Source organism: Rhinolophus sinicus, chromosome 14 (assembly GCF_057876585.1).
Source record: "Rhinolophus sinicus isolate RSI-liver-muscle chromosome 14, RSI-T2T, whole genome shotgun sequence".
Taxonomy (NCBI): domain Eukaryota; kingdom Metazoa; phylum Chordata; class Mammalia; order Chiroptera; family Rhinolophidae; genus Rhinolophus; species Rhinolophus sinicus.
This window is the reverse complement of record NC_142514.1, coordinates 70,992,233-71,007,178: the sequence shown is the minus strand read 5'-3', so window position 1 is coordinate 71,007,178 and position 14,946 is coordinate 70,992,233. Positions and strand designations below refer to the sequence as shown.

At 44.5% G+C, this 14,946-nt stretch overlaps 1 protein-coding gene across 1 annotated transcript in view; it reads left to right on the top strand.

The window, feature by feature from the left end:
- BCAR3 (BCAR3 adaptor protein, NSP family member) overlaps positions 1-14,946 on the top strand; it is a 184,778-nt gene that overhangs the window by 26,134 nt on the left and 143,698 nt on the right. The gene's annotated exons all lie outside the window — the stretch shown is intronic.

Below are 14,946 nucleotides of genomic sequence, written 5' to 3'. Positions count from 1 at the left end.
TGCATCTATAACTGAAAGCAGAGCCTTTATTGGGGTAATGAATGGAATTGGGTGCTATGGGAAAATAAGAAAGGAATACTTGGCACCAGCTGGAAGATCGCAGAAGGCTTCTTAGAACTGGTTAGTGTTAGAGCCACCTGTGGTGGCCAGTCTTCAAGGAGGCCCCCAGGGATTCTTGCCTCCTGGTAGTCACGCCCTCATCTCCTCCCACATTGAATCGTTTGCCAGCCTGTGTGACAAATAGAGGCTGGTGGAAGGCATGGTGGAGGTCACAAATGGCGCTGTAGGTTTTACCTAGTCTCTTGAATCGCTCTGGGGGAAAGCAGCCCCCAAGCCTTGAGGACACTCAAGCAATTCATGGAGAAGTCCATGAGGAGAAGAACGAAGGCCTCCTGCGAGCAGCCAGCAGCAACTCGTGTCAGCAAGTGGGAAAGCCACCATAGGAGCTGATCCTGCAGCCCCAGTCAAGCCTTCAGATAATGCCGCTCTAATGGACGGAGGCTACAATCTCACGAGGAATGCTAAACCAGCACTCAATTCCTGACTCGTGGAAACTGTGAAAGACAATAAATGATTGTTATTGTTTTAAGCCATTAAGTTTTGGGGTGATTTGTTACTTAACAATAAATATTGAACCGAGCACATGTGTTAAGAACACAGGTCTTCTGTTACCCAACCCAGTAATCTCGTGACTATTTTCAGTTTAGCACCCCAATTTTTTCTGATGCCAAATACCAACCAAATAACTTTGATTGTCCTTATGTAAAAGAAGTTGATATTCTAGTCAATAAATATGATTTAATATCATAGGTTGCATTTTTAAAAATAAGGAGTGATTTGGAAAAAGATTTATGGAGTGAAGCAGAATGTTCATTTTCTTTCCAATTCTACTCAATATGATGTTGGTGGAGTTTCAACAAGTGGCCTTTTCTTCAATTGCCTTCTTTATATGGTGGCATTTTGGCAAGAGTATTTCTTTTCTATGTGGTAACATTTCTGAAATAGTTGTATGTGGGTTTCACTGTTTGTTTTCTCAATAGTAGGTTTACAAAAATAGCTCCCTGTTTCAATTTGTAAAATAATGTGCTTCAGCAGAAACCCAGGATGGTTTTGTCAGTGTTTTTAACCACAGGAGATTTTTGGTCTGAGGATTTTAATTCTGTCTAATTTATTTTGGGGGAAAATTTCTTTCACCAAGAGTAGATGACAAAGATGGAATGTGTGTTAATGGATAACTGCTTTTAATAGGTGTAAATTCCATTTAGGCAGGCCTAGGTGCTTGAGCACCAATTAGAGAAAATGGAACCTGGCAGATGGAGAGAAGCTTACCAGAGTTCCCTGGGAACAGAGCTTTTAATCACCGCCCATGTGACAAACACTTAACCAAAATTTGGGAGATTATTAGAAACCATTAGCACTTGTCAACCACGGATATCAAGAACGCCTTTTGCTTTAAACTTAAACCATATCCTTCCACCTCTTTCCTGAGACTATGAAAGACTAGGTTTTGGTAGTGGCGCGGAAGCAACTCCACTTGCTAAAATTTCAGTCTAAGGAGCTCATTGGATTATAGCAGGAAGGGAAAATGGAGCAATTCAAATGTCCCTCACCTTAATCCCTTCTGCTCCTACAGTCTTCTGGTTGGCTAATTGTTCTCCCAAAGAGATGTCTTCACTCTGACCCCTGCACCACCCTCTTCTCTTTCTCCAATGCCCCAAGTACATTCGAAAGGACATCTTTGCGGTTGGGAATGCTATACCCAGATAGCTCTCCATTCTTCTCTCTACATTGAGGCATCAGGTTGTGCAGGTCAGTACATGGGCTCTGATTTAAATCAGGGCTCCATCACTTATCATGTGTTACTTAGACAAGTTTTTTAAACTCTCTAAAGCTAATTTTTAATCTGTCAATATGCGTTCCTTGCGGTATCATTGTGAGGATTAAAAAAAAATGGTTGGTGGTTGCTGAGCACTTGCTATATGCATCAGTATAAGCATTTTATGAATATTAATACATGTAATCCTCACAACAACCTCATGAAGTAGGCACTTTCATTATCTTCATTTAACTGATGAGGAAACGAAAGCACAGAGAGGTTAAGTAACTTTCCCATGGTCACAGAGTTACCAAGTGTCAGAGGGAGGCTTCAAATCCAGGCAGTCTGACCTGAGCCGATGACCCTAATACCACACTGTGATGTCTCCATAGAGGTATCAGGTATTAATAATAATATCAACTATTGCTATTTGACATGTTCTTCCCAAGTTGCAAGCTACTATTGTAGTCTGGGCCCTTCTGCCATTGTTGTCATTGAGATGTTGGGGGCATATGTGGCCCAACCCCCACCACTAACTGACGGTCTTAGAACTTCCTCCACGTACGGTATCTTGAATTACATCTGAGTCCAGTGAACATATTTTCTGAAGCCATCTGGCAGATTTGGGTGCTGGTCACTTGATGTCAGCCAAACAAGGACTCTAGAGCAGAGACAAGCAGGCAGAGAGCCAAGCTCTGCCCTGGGTCATCTGCAGCTGTTATCAATAAGCCGGTGGCAGAGGATGTGGAAGTCAGCAGGGGCACTTTTATCTGAAGCTGAACACAAGGCTGTCAGCTGAAAACACAGCCTGCGCTCTCGGGTAATTCCTAACTTCCTATCAGAAATAAACAAGAAGCCTGCTCTACTGAGGTTCCCACTTGGCTTCTCAGCTTGGCAGCCAGTCCCTAATGCCTATCACTGAAGACAGTAAAGATATTAGCCCGGGCTGCTGGACTAGAACAAAACGGATGGGAAAGGCCATCCTCTCCCTGACCTCTGCTCCTGGGAGCGACTGATCCTGTGGGAATCCAGATGCATCAGGGTTTGGGGGGCTGGAAGACGACAGACAGGAGTTGGGGTTGGGAGGGGGGAGGACTGAGCAGGAAGAGAAAAGGACAAGAATGCTGAGTGAGCAGAGGGGACAAGCCCAGCACCGCTTCTCGCTTGCAGCCCCTTACCCACCCCTCACTGGGAGTCCCAGGCCCACCCAGGGCTCACTGACCTAGTCCTCTTATGTGTGGAGAGGCAGCAGGGACATTCTCGCTGAGGATCTAGAGGCTGCACTCTGTGGGATTAAAATGGATGGTCCAGCTTGTGGCTAAGGCGGGAAGTCACCCTCCCCACAGCCAGCCCCTTGGGATTGCACTGTTTATGCTTCTGCTGTGGGAAAGAGTGTCTTTGTGCACATGCTGACTTTTCTAGGCCTGACATGCCACACTGGCAGCTGTTGTCCTTGTTGTGTGTCACAATGGTCACAATGAGCAGCTTTCCAGGTGACATGTAGCCATGCCGATCAGAAGGGACCCGTTCCTAGGGGAAGGGGTTGAGGAAGGGGAAGGGAAGTTCAGCTCACAGTTGCACAACTGGAAGCCTAGGGACTAACATATACAATAAGGAGGAAGGAAGAAGTTCAATATTTGACAGGAAAGTCAAAGTTGGAATTTCAGGTTGGAGGCAGTGCCAGGTGCAGACCCACAAGTCTTCTGAATGGGATCAGGGATCTGTCATGCTTAGAGAACAGAAGCAAAGTACACACACACACACACACACACACACCATTCTTCCCTAGGTTCCTAGTCTTTGGTCATGGCTCCAAGGTTAACCTGTATAGATCTGAAGGGTCCCAACTAAGATTGCCAGATTTAGCAAATAAAAATACAGGACATCCAATTAAGTTCGAATTATCGATAACAATGAATAATGTTTGAGTATGAGTATTCCATGGGACATACTAATGCTAGGACATTACTCATTGTCTATCTGAAATTAAAATTTAACTGGGAGTCCTGCATTTCGTCTGGCGACCCTAGTCCTAACCCTGGACCCTCCTCACCTGATTCAGGACGGCTTCTTTACAGCTATAAATGCCCCCAGACCTGATGCTTTCCCCACCAGCATCATCCTGCAGGCTTTCTTACACTTGGCTGCTGGTCCGCCCAGCCTGCCCAGGCCTGTGGTGAAGGACTTCACAGATGTGCTGTCAGAGATGCTGTGACCACCATGGAAGATGCTGGTGCCGGCGGAGACCCATCACTCACCTGCGGCCAGCTTTGCTGGACCTCAGTGCACTCCTTCCTGCTCGGCTCATCCTCGACTCTGAGATTGGCAGCAGGGAAGAGCTAAGCACAGCTCCATCAGCGACCTGCAGGGTGGACTCGGGGCGTGTTCCTACTGTGTCTGTGGCTTGTGGATGCATGTTAGATACGTTTTTCTCAATTTAATTTCACTTGTAATAGTCCTTTTTGGAAATGAGTATGAAAGGACCGAGTGTCAGGAATGTGCATGTTTCTTTATTGCATGTCATTGCATCCTCACAGCGATACTCTAAAGTGAGTAATATTGTCCCGATTGTGCAGGTAAGAAAACTGAGCTGCTACTGTCTTACTTTTGGCAGGTGCCAGAGCTTCAGTAGGAACTCAAGTCTTCTAAATCCAAGTCTGTGCTCTATATTGCTGCCTAATTTCATTATCAGCCACCCGAGCAGAAACTTTTGAATAATTAATTAATTGTACCATACATCACTCTCTCTCTAGTCTTTATCCCCAAGTCTTTATCATCCCGCCGCTGAAACACCTCTCACTGCTGCTATTCTTTAATCCAGACTCTCATCATGGCTTGAGAGGACTCTTGGATGACTTTCCGCTTCGAGCCTTTCCCTTCGCCAACTCATCCATTGGTCAAAACCTTGCTTTCTGAAAAGCAAAAACTGACCACTTACTCCCCAACTTAAAAATGGCCATATATCTACATGGCCTACAGCGGTGGTTCTCAAACTGAAGTACGTGGAAGAATCACCTAGAGCTTTTAGAATTCAGATTCTGCTTCATTATTAGGTCTGGGGCCAGGCCCAGGAATCTATTTTCACAAAGTTAAGGTGGTTCTCACGCAGTCCTCCATAGACCTCACTCTGAGAAAGGTCTATGGGATAAAATCCCAAATCCTAATATGACATCTAAGAATCCTCCAATTTCTGGTTTAATATCTATTTTCAGTCTCATCATCCAATTCTCCAGTCCTGGCCAAGAGGCCTGTATACAGTCAAGTGGACTCTCCCTGTCCTTTCCCCGCCTGAATGGCCATGGCAAGGAGCCTGAGGATCAGGGCTCTGGAGCCCGACAGCACGATTACTTAAACCACCGCCCGCCTCATGCCTTAGGTTCCTCAGCCATAAATAAAGTGGAATAGCATCCTTACCATGAGAGTGTTAGGAAGAGAATTACTAACTGTGAAATGCTTGGAACAGAACCTAGCACTTAGAAAGCACTCAGTGAAAATGAACCATTATTATTTTTTATTTACATAGCGTTGCTTGTTTTGTCTCCTCTTCCTGGAATTTTGTTCCCTCCAATTTATCATCTGGAAAAATTCCTTTCATCCTTCAAGGTCCAGTTAAGAAGCCGTAGTCTCTGTGAGATCTTCCTGGGCTCCCTCAGGTCCCATTAATTACTGTCTCCTCATCCATTTCCCTGTAATTATTGCTCTCTGTTCTTTGTTCACACTATCATGTCCTAGTAAGTAATCACATGTGCAAGTCTATCTACATACATGAACGCCCGAGGGCACCTACCTTTCTGTAGGACTTAGTACAATACCTGGCGTGTTTTGTAATTAAACTCTTCATTCCATAAAATGGGATATTCAATCTGTTCTTTTAAAATTGAAGTTTGGGACCTTTTTTCTTAATTTAATTCAATAACTGTGCTATTACATTAACTCGTCTTTCTTCCCACCTCGTCCTACCACACTCCCTGTTTTCTCTCTGCCGGATTCTCCAAGTTTCATCACTGTGGTCGGTGTGCAATGACTAGCCCGACTGGATTGCTTTGCATTCCAAGTGCCTTATTTAGGAGCCAGTCACAGACACGGCCCACTCACAGACACGGCCCTTCATTCTGGTGGCAGGAATGTTCTTCCTCTGTTCTGCCTACAGAATCCATAGGCAGGCTGCCAAATGCCGTGCTGCAGATGGACGTGTCTGAGTCTCAGAAGGAAATGTGCCTCCTACCAGCTGATGCTAGGACCTCGTTTGGTGGTGCAGGCTGTGGAACATAGCTACCTTGGACCCAGGACCACTTTATGAGCTTTTCATGGGCCCATAAAAATTCTGAGATTTGAAAAACTGTATGCACTTTTCAAAATAAGAATAGGAATCTGTGAAATCAAAATTGATGAATGTTCAATTAAATGTCTACATAATGTAATATGACTCCAGCTAGTCAACTGCATCTGGACTCACCTCTTACATGGTTAAATCTGTTCTATTTCACGTGGGGTGAGAGAACATTTCAGTGATTTTTGCTATGGGATGTGCTCTCCAAAAGCCAAAGCTCCTGTCACTTATGAAAGCGTCAAGATGGTCCCAGGTTCTCTGACGGAAGTCATGGCTTTGAGTGGCATGCACTTGAGAAGTGGGAGAAGAGGGTCCTTACTGTACAGTCAGGTCAGCAAAATTATGCTACAACTCAGGGTCCTGGCATGAGGTTCAGCATGTGAAAGAATATGAAAGAACGTTTATATAGAAGGTTTTCTATATAAACGTTCTTTCATATTCTTTCACATGCTTTCACATCTCAGCTTTTGGCATCAGGCACTGTGGCCTTAGGCCCAGCGTGGCCAGGTCCAGACAATTTCTGACCAAGCCAGAGGATGCACCAGAGGCTCAGACCAGAGGACCTGAAATTCAAATTGTTTTTATTCCATCAGCAAATATATTACCAAGCCCTGCTATGTGCCCAGCACGGTGCTAGTGTTGGAGAATTCAGTAGTCAAAAGGACAGGCACAGCCCCTGCCCTCAGGGAGTTTATAATCTAATTATAAAAACAAGCTTCCAGCCGCTAATCACAAGTGGGAGAAGGGCCTACAGGGTGCTGTAGGTGTCTGGCAGAGAGGTTCATCTAGTCTGGAGATCAGAGAGGAGTTCCCAGAGGAACTGGCATTCAGTATCGTAGCTGAAGAGTGAGTAGGCATTGGTGTCACCCAGGAAGCCCATGCTCCTTCAACCTGGTAGTGGGAGGCTAGGGATTGAATGTGCAGATTGGGGGAATTCTTAATGCCTCGTTAGGATTTTGGATTTTATCCTATAGACCTTTCTCAGAGTGGGGTCTCTGGATCACCAGCTTAAGAACCATCTTGAGCTTGCTAAAACAAAGGATAGTCTTCTGTGTGCCCACTATTCTGAAGCCCCTCCAGGCTGGCCCACTATCACACTGAATCTCTGCCTTGGTTTCCTGATTTGCCTTGAGTTCTGGGGGCAACTACAGCTAACTCTGCTTATTTTGCTGAGACCCTGCCCTGCCTGGATGTCCCGACCTCTGCCCATGATGGCTGCCCCGTAGGTGGCCCATGCAAAGCTGTCAGGCAGCTACCACCTGTTTACAAGCATCACCCCTACCCAGGAACTCCCCACCCACACCCACATCATCTGACCTCTCAGAGGTCAGCCCAGGCCAAATCACCACCTCATGTGCTTCCCTCCTTTGGCCTCTGTGACTGCTCTGTTGCAGTCCCACCATTTCCCTCGGGCTCATTCCTAAGTTTCAACCACATCATGTGGGAAATTGTACAGGAATGCAGTATGTTACAGAGCAGTGTGTACCAAACTAGGGCATCCAATGAACCCTGAAAATATATCCGTGCACCCCAGTTTGAGGGACACTACACTAAAAGATAAATGCAGGTACTTCCAGATGACATGATTGTAAATATACAAACACAAATGTGTGCCTTAAAACCATGTCAGTTCTCAGTTGTCAGATCACATGTTGTAAAATGTGTATTTTTTTACAACAGATCACATGTTGTAAAATATGTCAATCACATATTGTAAAATGTGTATTTTTTTAGATTGGAATCAAAATGAATAAAAAAATTAATAATTATTACAAGAAACGCTCAGGGTTAACCCTAGAATACTTTCTTGGACTCGTCAGGGGTTTGCAGACCCCACTTTGAAACAAGTAGCCTTAGAGTGTAGAGAGTGCCTCACCTTTGGGGCCTCGAGCTCTCCCATCTCAGAAATGGGTTTATATTGGCCACCTCTTACATACCTCCCAAATGTTGTAAACATCAGTTAGGTGAGGCCTGTAAAACACTTCGTACTCCATCTGAAGATGCCGTGTAATGACAGATGTATATTGTTATTTGTCTTCCTCTTGCCTGCTGGCTGACAGCCAGCCTGTTCACCTCAGTAGCCTCAAGCCAAGTCCTCCAATAAAGACCCAATTCTACTTCTCCCTGTACAAATGCCACAAGGCCAACTTTTCAAGAGAAAAGCCACTGGTTTCTCTTCCTCAGAGACCAAATTTTAAGTTTAGGGTCTATTTTTCAAGTTAACTTGTCTGCTGCCTACATGGCCTAATGCTTGAAAGTAAAGGTGTTTGAGTAATATTTAAACTATACCAGGACCCAAAGGTGGAAAGGAGTAAATGTACACACACACACACACACACACACACACACACACACACACTACCCAGCTGTGCTGAAGTCTCTGGGCAGAGGAAAGGGTGCTGACTTGTATTACCTTGTGCCTTTCATGAGGGGCTCAAAGTTCCTTGCAAGGAGTGTGGGGTTTGTTAATCCTTACCCCCCACTGTGAGGCTGCTACCCCAGTGCAGTCCTGGGGAGGGTCTCCCTCTAAGCTCTGCTCTACCCCCAGGCCAACGTCTTCTCGTTTCTGTCCCAACAGGGTGTGTTGTTAACACCTGTAACTGCCAGGGGAGGGGCCGCGAGTGCTGTGGGGGTGGGAGCAGGAAAAAAATATTTGGAGCTTTCAGTGTGCTTATTCCTTAGGGATTAATTTTTTCTCAGAAAGAAATTGAGAGGAAGCTACAGAGATTTCCCACGCATGCGTAGCCTCCCCTGTTACCAACCTCACTCACCAGAACGCCACACTCTTTTTTTTTTAACCGTGGATGAACCTACATGGACACATCATAATCACCCAAAGTCCGTATTTTACCTTAGGGCTCACTCTTTGTGTGGTATATTCTGTGGGTTTGCACAAATGTATAATGACATGCAGCCACCATTATAAAATCATAAAGAGTAGTTTTTCACTGTCCTCAAAATCCTCTGGGTTCTGCCTGTTTTTCAGACTTTTGAAAAGCAGCCTGGAACCTGGAGTCCAGTGAGGACCCACATCTCCAAATACCTTTCCCATAAAAGACCTGGTAAAGTGCTGCATTGGTCTCAATTTTGTATTTTGTGTTGCTGCTTTGCAGGGACCTCAGATACCAACCCCACTAATAAAGGGTTCTGAATGCAGGGCAAACACTTTTCCATCTTCAGTTATTTTTGGGGTGTAGCCGATATCCATCTAGAAATGGTCCTTGCTGCAGGTCGTGGAGGGGAGGGGCCCCATTTGGCAGAGCCTAGTGGGTACCGGTACTGGGGGATTCTGGAGTTGCTGCCCAGGGAGAAGTCAGACGTAAGGGGAAGGGAGACCTGTTTCTGTCCTCGAAGACATTTTCTGGGTTTTAAGGTCCTCGAAGACATTTTCAGGAGCAGGAGAGGCAGTGGGGAGCCACTGGTCTAGATCCGGGAAGGCAGGGCAGACGGAGGCCTGGCCATCACAAGGGCCCTGTTTAGAAAACACTATTTCAACTCCACAGCAACTGGTGAATTCATTTTTTAAAGCTCAGGTCTTTCCAATCAGATTTTCCTTTTCAATCCTCTTTCATTCTCTGCCCACCCCCACCTCTTACTGCCGCACTTTCTGTCCCCCTGGCTTTGTGGGCCATACAAAGCGTCCTCTGGCATTGAGCTTGTTGTCTAGGAACAGGTTTGGCCCCCAGGGCCCTGTCCTATGTCACCAGACCTGCTAATTTTGGCTCCACACTATGAAGCTGGTTCTGTGAACCTCTTTCTTTTCCCTAAATATGCTAATTAATTTTCTTTCTCACTTTCCCTGGAGAATAGAATCTCTCTTGGAGCTGCTGACACTAGGAAGACATCACCTGCCCAGGGGGCTTGCTCTTGCCAGTCTTGTTTCACAGCTTTGCCTGCCAGTCCCGCTTCTGAGCCTTGCCCCGGGGAGCCTCCGGTGTCAGAGCCCTCACTGCCTCCTTTGCCCAGATGAGGGGGGCAGGCGAGGAGAAGGCCGCTCAAAGCCTACAGCCTCGTCCCTGCACTTCCTACTCCCCTGGGGCCTGGGGCATTACTCACTGCTAAATAGGACTGTCTGTGAGCTGAGGCTGGATCGTAACGCTGTCCACACCTGACCTGAGCTAGAGAAGGAGCAGAGTATGGGCTTTCGAACTTCCTGTTGGAATCTTTTAGTCATGCACTGTGTCCAACGGAGAGAAAGTTGTTTGGAATCAGGTAGCACCTGAAATACTTTTTTTTATTTTAATATCTACTATTTATTTATATAAGACACAGGTTTCCTCCTGATGTTTTCATCCCTTTTAGGACATGTTTTTGTAGCTTAGCCCCTGACCTTGCACCTCCTTCCTTTCTAAACAACCCCCACCCACCATCTCCACAATCCAATAGGCCCAACAGAGTGCTGAGCAGGCCCAGCGGCTTTCCCCTGGCATGCAGTTGGTGTACTTCTCCCAGATCTTTAAAAAAATGGATAGATTTATCTTTATAGAAAATGTGCAAAGATAGTACAGAATTCCCCAATACCCCTCACTTGGTTCCACCTATTGTTAACATCTTACATTACCATGGAACATTTGTCACCCTGAGACACCAACACCGGTACATTCCTATTAACTGAGTCCACCTTTTATCCAGATTTCACTAGTTTCCCCTCAATGTCCTTTCCTGTTCCAGGGATAGCACATTGCGTTTACTTGTCCTTAGTCTCCTTCTGCCCTGTGACCGTTTCTGACTTTCCTTGTTTAGAGGACTTCAGGAGCTTTGAGGAGAACTAGTCAGGTATTTGGTAGAATGTCCCACCATTTGTGTTTGATGCGTCTCATGGTTAGGCAAAGGGGATGAGTTTTGGGGAGGAAGACCACAGAGGTGAAGTATCGTTCTCATCACAATACATCCAGGGTACATGTTATCAACGTGACTTATCGCTAATGCTAACCTGGATCGCTTGACCGAGTGCTTGCGTCTCCCTGCTGTAGAGTAACTCTCCCCCCACCCACCCCCTTCCATACTGTATTCCTGGGAAGCAAACCCACTCTCAAGGTGGTGGAAGAAGGAGTTAGGTTCCACCTCCTGAAGGAAAGGAGTATCTCATATAGTATTTAGATTATTCTGTAGTGAAGATCTCAGAGGGGTGTTTGAAGCAAGCTAGAAATTTCCTCCAGCAGTTACTAGAAGGCCAGTAGTACTGGGTGCATGCATTTTACAGGGCTGGTACCACAGATCCCAAGGAGAGCATCTCACCAAGCCATACCCTGGGGTTTTCAGTTCTTGGGTATTAGGTATTAGGTATTAGGGGAGCAGTTTGGACATGCAGACAAGAAAAATGTATACACATTGTAAGAAAGGAAAAAACTGTATTAATATATACTGATAACAAAAGATGAATACAAGTCACGTTTGACTTCTGCAATTACAAGGGGTGCTCAAAGTGGTTACCATCAGCATCCAGACACTTCTGATGATGGTGAACTACTGCTTGAGTAACATTGACCGAAGTGTTAACATCTCTTAAAATGTGTATACATATTTTTGGCACCCCATATAGATATAGAATATAACTCTACATGTAAAACCACTGAGTCATTCAGAAATGTTTAGCAAGTGTCCATGAGTGCACAGCACTCTTCTGGTAGCTGAAAGCATTGAGTGGTAAATAACACTCAATCTAGACCCCAGGCATTGCAGGGTGAGATTACATGCCATTCAATAAATATCTCTGCACCCCCACTGTCAGCTCAGTGCTAAGAACTGATAAAGCAGCAATTGCAAGTGCAATAGGAATAAAAAGGAAAGTTCAAGTTGCTGTTGGGGGAGTTAATTTAGGGGGTGTGAGAGTGGGGTTTCAGCTGAGAGGTAAAGGAGGAGCAGGAGCAAGCTGGTTGTATGGTTGGCAGGGGTGGGAAAAGCGTACCAGGCAGAGAGAACAGTATGTCTCCAAAACAAACTAGTGTCAAGAAAGACATCTGGAAGAACTGAAAGAAGGCCAGTATGTCTGGAACTGAGAGAGGTATATATAGAAAGGAAAATCTGTTTCCTGGAAAAAAATCACATGATAATTCAGTCATATGGAATAGTTTTACTTCCTTAAAATGAGCTTGTTCTATAGACTTTAAAACATAAAACTCAGTGATGTTTGAGCAATGGATTCATACTTTAAATATTCTGCTAAATTTATGTACAAACATCCCTAAAGTTTAAGTGTTTCAGAAATTAAATGCTTGAACTGAAAATGTGTATTACAGAGAAGTATAGAAATGACTGGAAGGGTATGTTAGTGTAGGCTGATGTGTCCCCAGTTCCCTATTTCAGGACAGAGCTTCTCATTTCCCCAGATGCTGGAAATGGTGGTTGCTGAGGGCTCACAGACGAGATTTCCTCAGACATTGCTCTTCTCTGAAGAGAGCTGCCCAAGGTTAGACCTCCTCCCATGGGGCTGCCCACATCCAATGACTAGTTGATGCAGAGAAACCAAGGCCTGGCTCCTTGGCCTGAATTTGAGATAACTCTGAAGGGCCATTCCAGTGTCAGGGCTCCTCGGTAGCCTGAGGTCTCTGTTACAACTGCATCACATTCCAGCTTTCCCTTCTGCTCAATCCCACTTCTCTCACAACCTTACAAGTATCATTTCCAACAGCCCTCACCTGCAAATCTCTGTCTTAGAATCTATTTCTTGGGGAACTTGACCTATAGCAGATATACATCGTGTTGGTTTCCTAGGGCTGCTGTAACTAATTACCATAAACGAGGTGGCTTAAAACAGTAGAAATGTATTCTTTCTCCGTGTTGGAGGCCAGAAGTCCAAAACTTAAGTGTCAGCAGGGTCATACTCCCTCCAAAGGCTCTAGGAGAGAATCATTTCTTGCCTCTTCCAACTTCTGGGGGCTCCACGTGTCCTTTGGTTTGTGGCAAACCTCATTCCAATCTCTGCTTCAGTCTTCATAGGGCTTTCTCCCTATGTCTGTTTAAACTTCTTCTCTCTTACAAGGACTTGTCATTGGATTTAGGGTCCACACTAATCCAGGATAATCTCATTTTGAGACCTTTAACTTAACCACATCTGCAAAGACTCATTTTCCAAAGAAAGTAGTATCTGCAAGTTCTTGGTGAACATATCTTTTGGGCAACCACTATTCAAGCCACTACGTACATGAAAATATTAAAAAGATTATATCCCAGAGTAGGGGTGGAATTTATAGGTGATTTAAATTTTCTTCTCTGTACTTTTTTTGTTTATTCCAAATTTTATATGGTGAATATGTATTACTTTTATGAGAGTAATTTTTTTTTAAGTTGGTAGTTTGACTGAGAGTGTACAATCTGGATTTAAAAGTACCTGCCCTCTGAGTGGAGGGAAGAGATGGTGACCACAGATATGCTAAAGGACTCTCCCATTGTAAAACTCCTGGATCCTGAATTCTTAAATAAAGTGTAATTTTAATACATTGCTGGGCTTACAAGAAGTATGGTAACTCTCTAAGTGCTCTTTCACCCTTTTCTCCTCAAAATTTGGGAGCTGAAACCAGAACTGTGTCTAGCTATAACAACCAAGAGTGAAAGTTGACCTGAGGATAAATGCCAACATAGGAGCCAGTCTGAGAGTATAAGCCTTGAACTTAGCAAGGTAAGGTTGCCACGTTAAACCCATAGACCTCTTATTGGTCTTAAGTGGTCCCAGATTAACAGCATCAGTCTGAGTCTAGACAGAAACAAATGCAAATTATCTCTGAAGGAAAGCGCCCCTAGTTTAGACCCATGGAATTCCCACAGATTAAGGTCAAGCAAATATAAGCTCATAATTAAAGATCTTCAAACACATAAGGAAATATAACTACAATGTACAATAGTAAAAGGGACAAACAATACATTATAAATTATTAGAAAAAAAGAGTTTGGTAAGGTTGCTGGATACAAAATCAATATACAAAAATCAGTTGTATTTCTAGTCACCACATATAAACAGTTAGAATTTAGTGTGCTTTTTTAAAGATACCATTTGCAAAGCAACAAAAGTACTATATTTCACTGAATCTAAGGCACCCTGAATGATAAAACGCACCATTACTTTATGCACTCCAAGAAAGATGCCATCAATTATAAGACACAACCCACATGATTTTCAAAAGTAAGAGAATTATGTGGAGAAAATTATAACTTTATTGAAAGATACTAAAAAAGACCTAAAAAAAAAATCAAGAGATAATCTGTGTTAATGGACACAATATCATAAAGATATCAATTTTTCCCAAGATAATTCTAAACTTTAGATGGAATATAGTGTTAAGAATAGCCAAGAACCAGGATTTCTGGTCAAGATGGCAGAATGCTGTGCTTACCTCTTCTCATGGACACATCAAGATTATGACTAAACTACAGAACAACCATCATTGAGAATCACCTGAAGTCCAGCTGAATGGAAGCCCTACAACTGAGGGCATACAAAAGAAGCCACCTTGAGACTGATAGGAGGGGGTCAAGACGTGGAACAGGCTCATCCCACACCCACTTATTATCATTAAAAACCAAGAGGGATATCTTGGCTGTAGAGTTTCTCTCTAGAGGAGTGAGAGGTCTCAGCCCCATACCAGGCTTCCAAGCCCAGGGTTCCAATGCCAGGGAGAGAATCCCCCATTACTTCTGGTTGTGGGAACCAGTGGAGATTGTGGCTAAGTGATGAGGGCAGCTGCAGTCCCAGGCACTCCTCTTAAAGGGCCTGTGCACAGACTTACTCAGTGATGGACTCACTCGCTCTGAGCTCCAACACTGGGGAAGCAGCTTGAAAGGCTCCAGGGACATATGGGGAGGA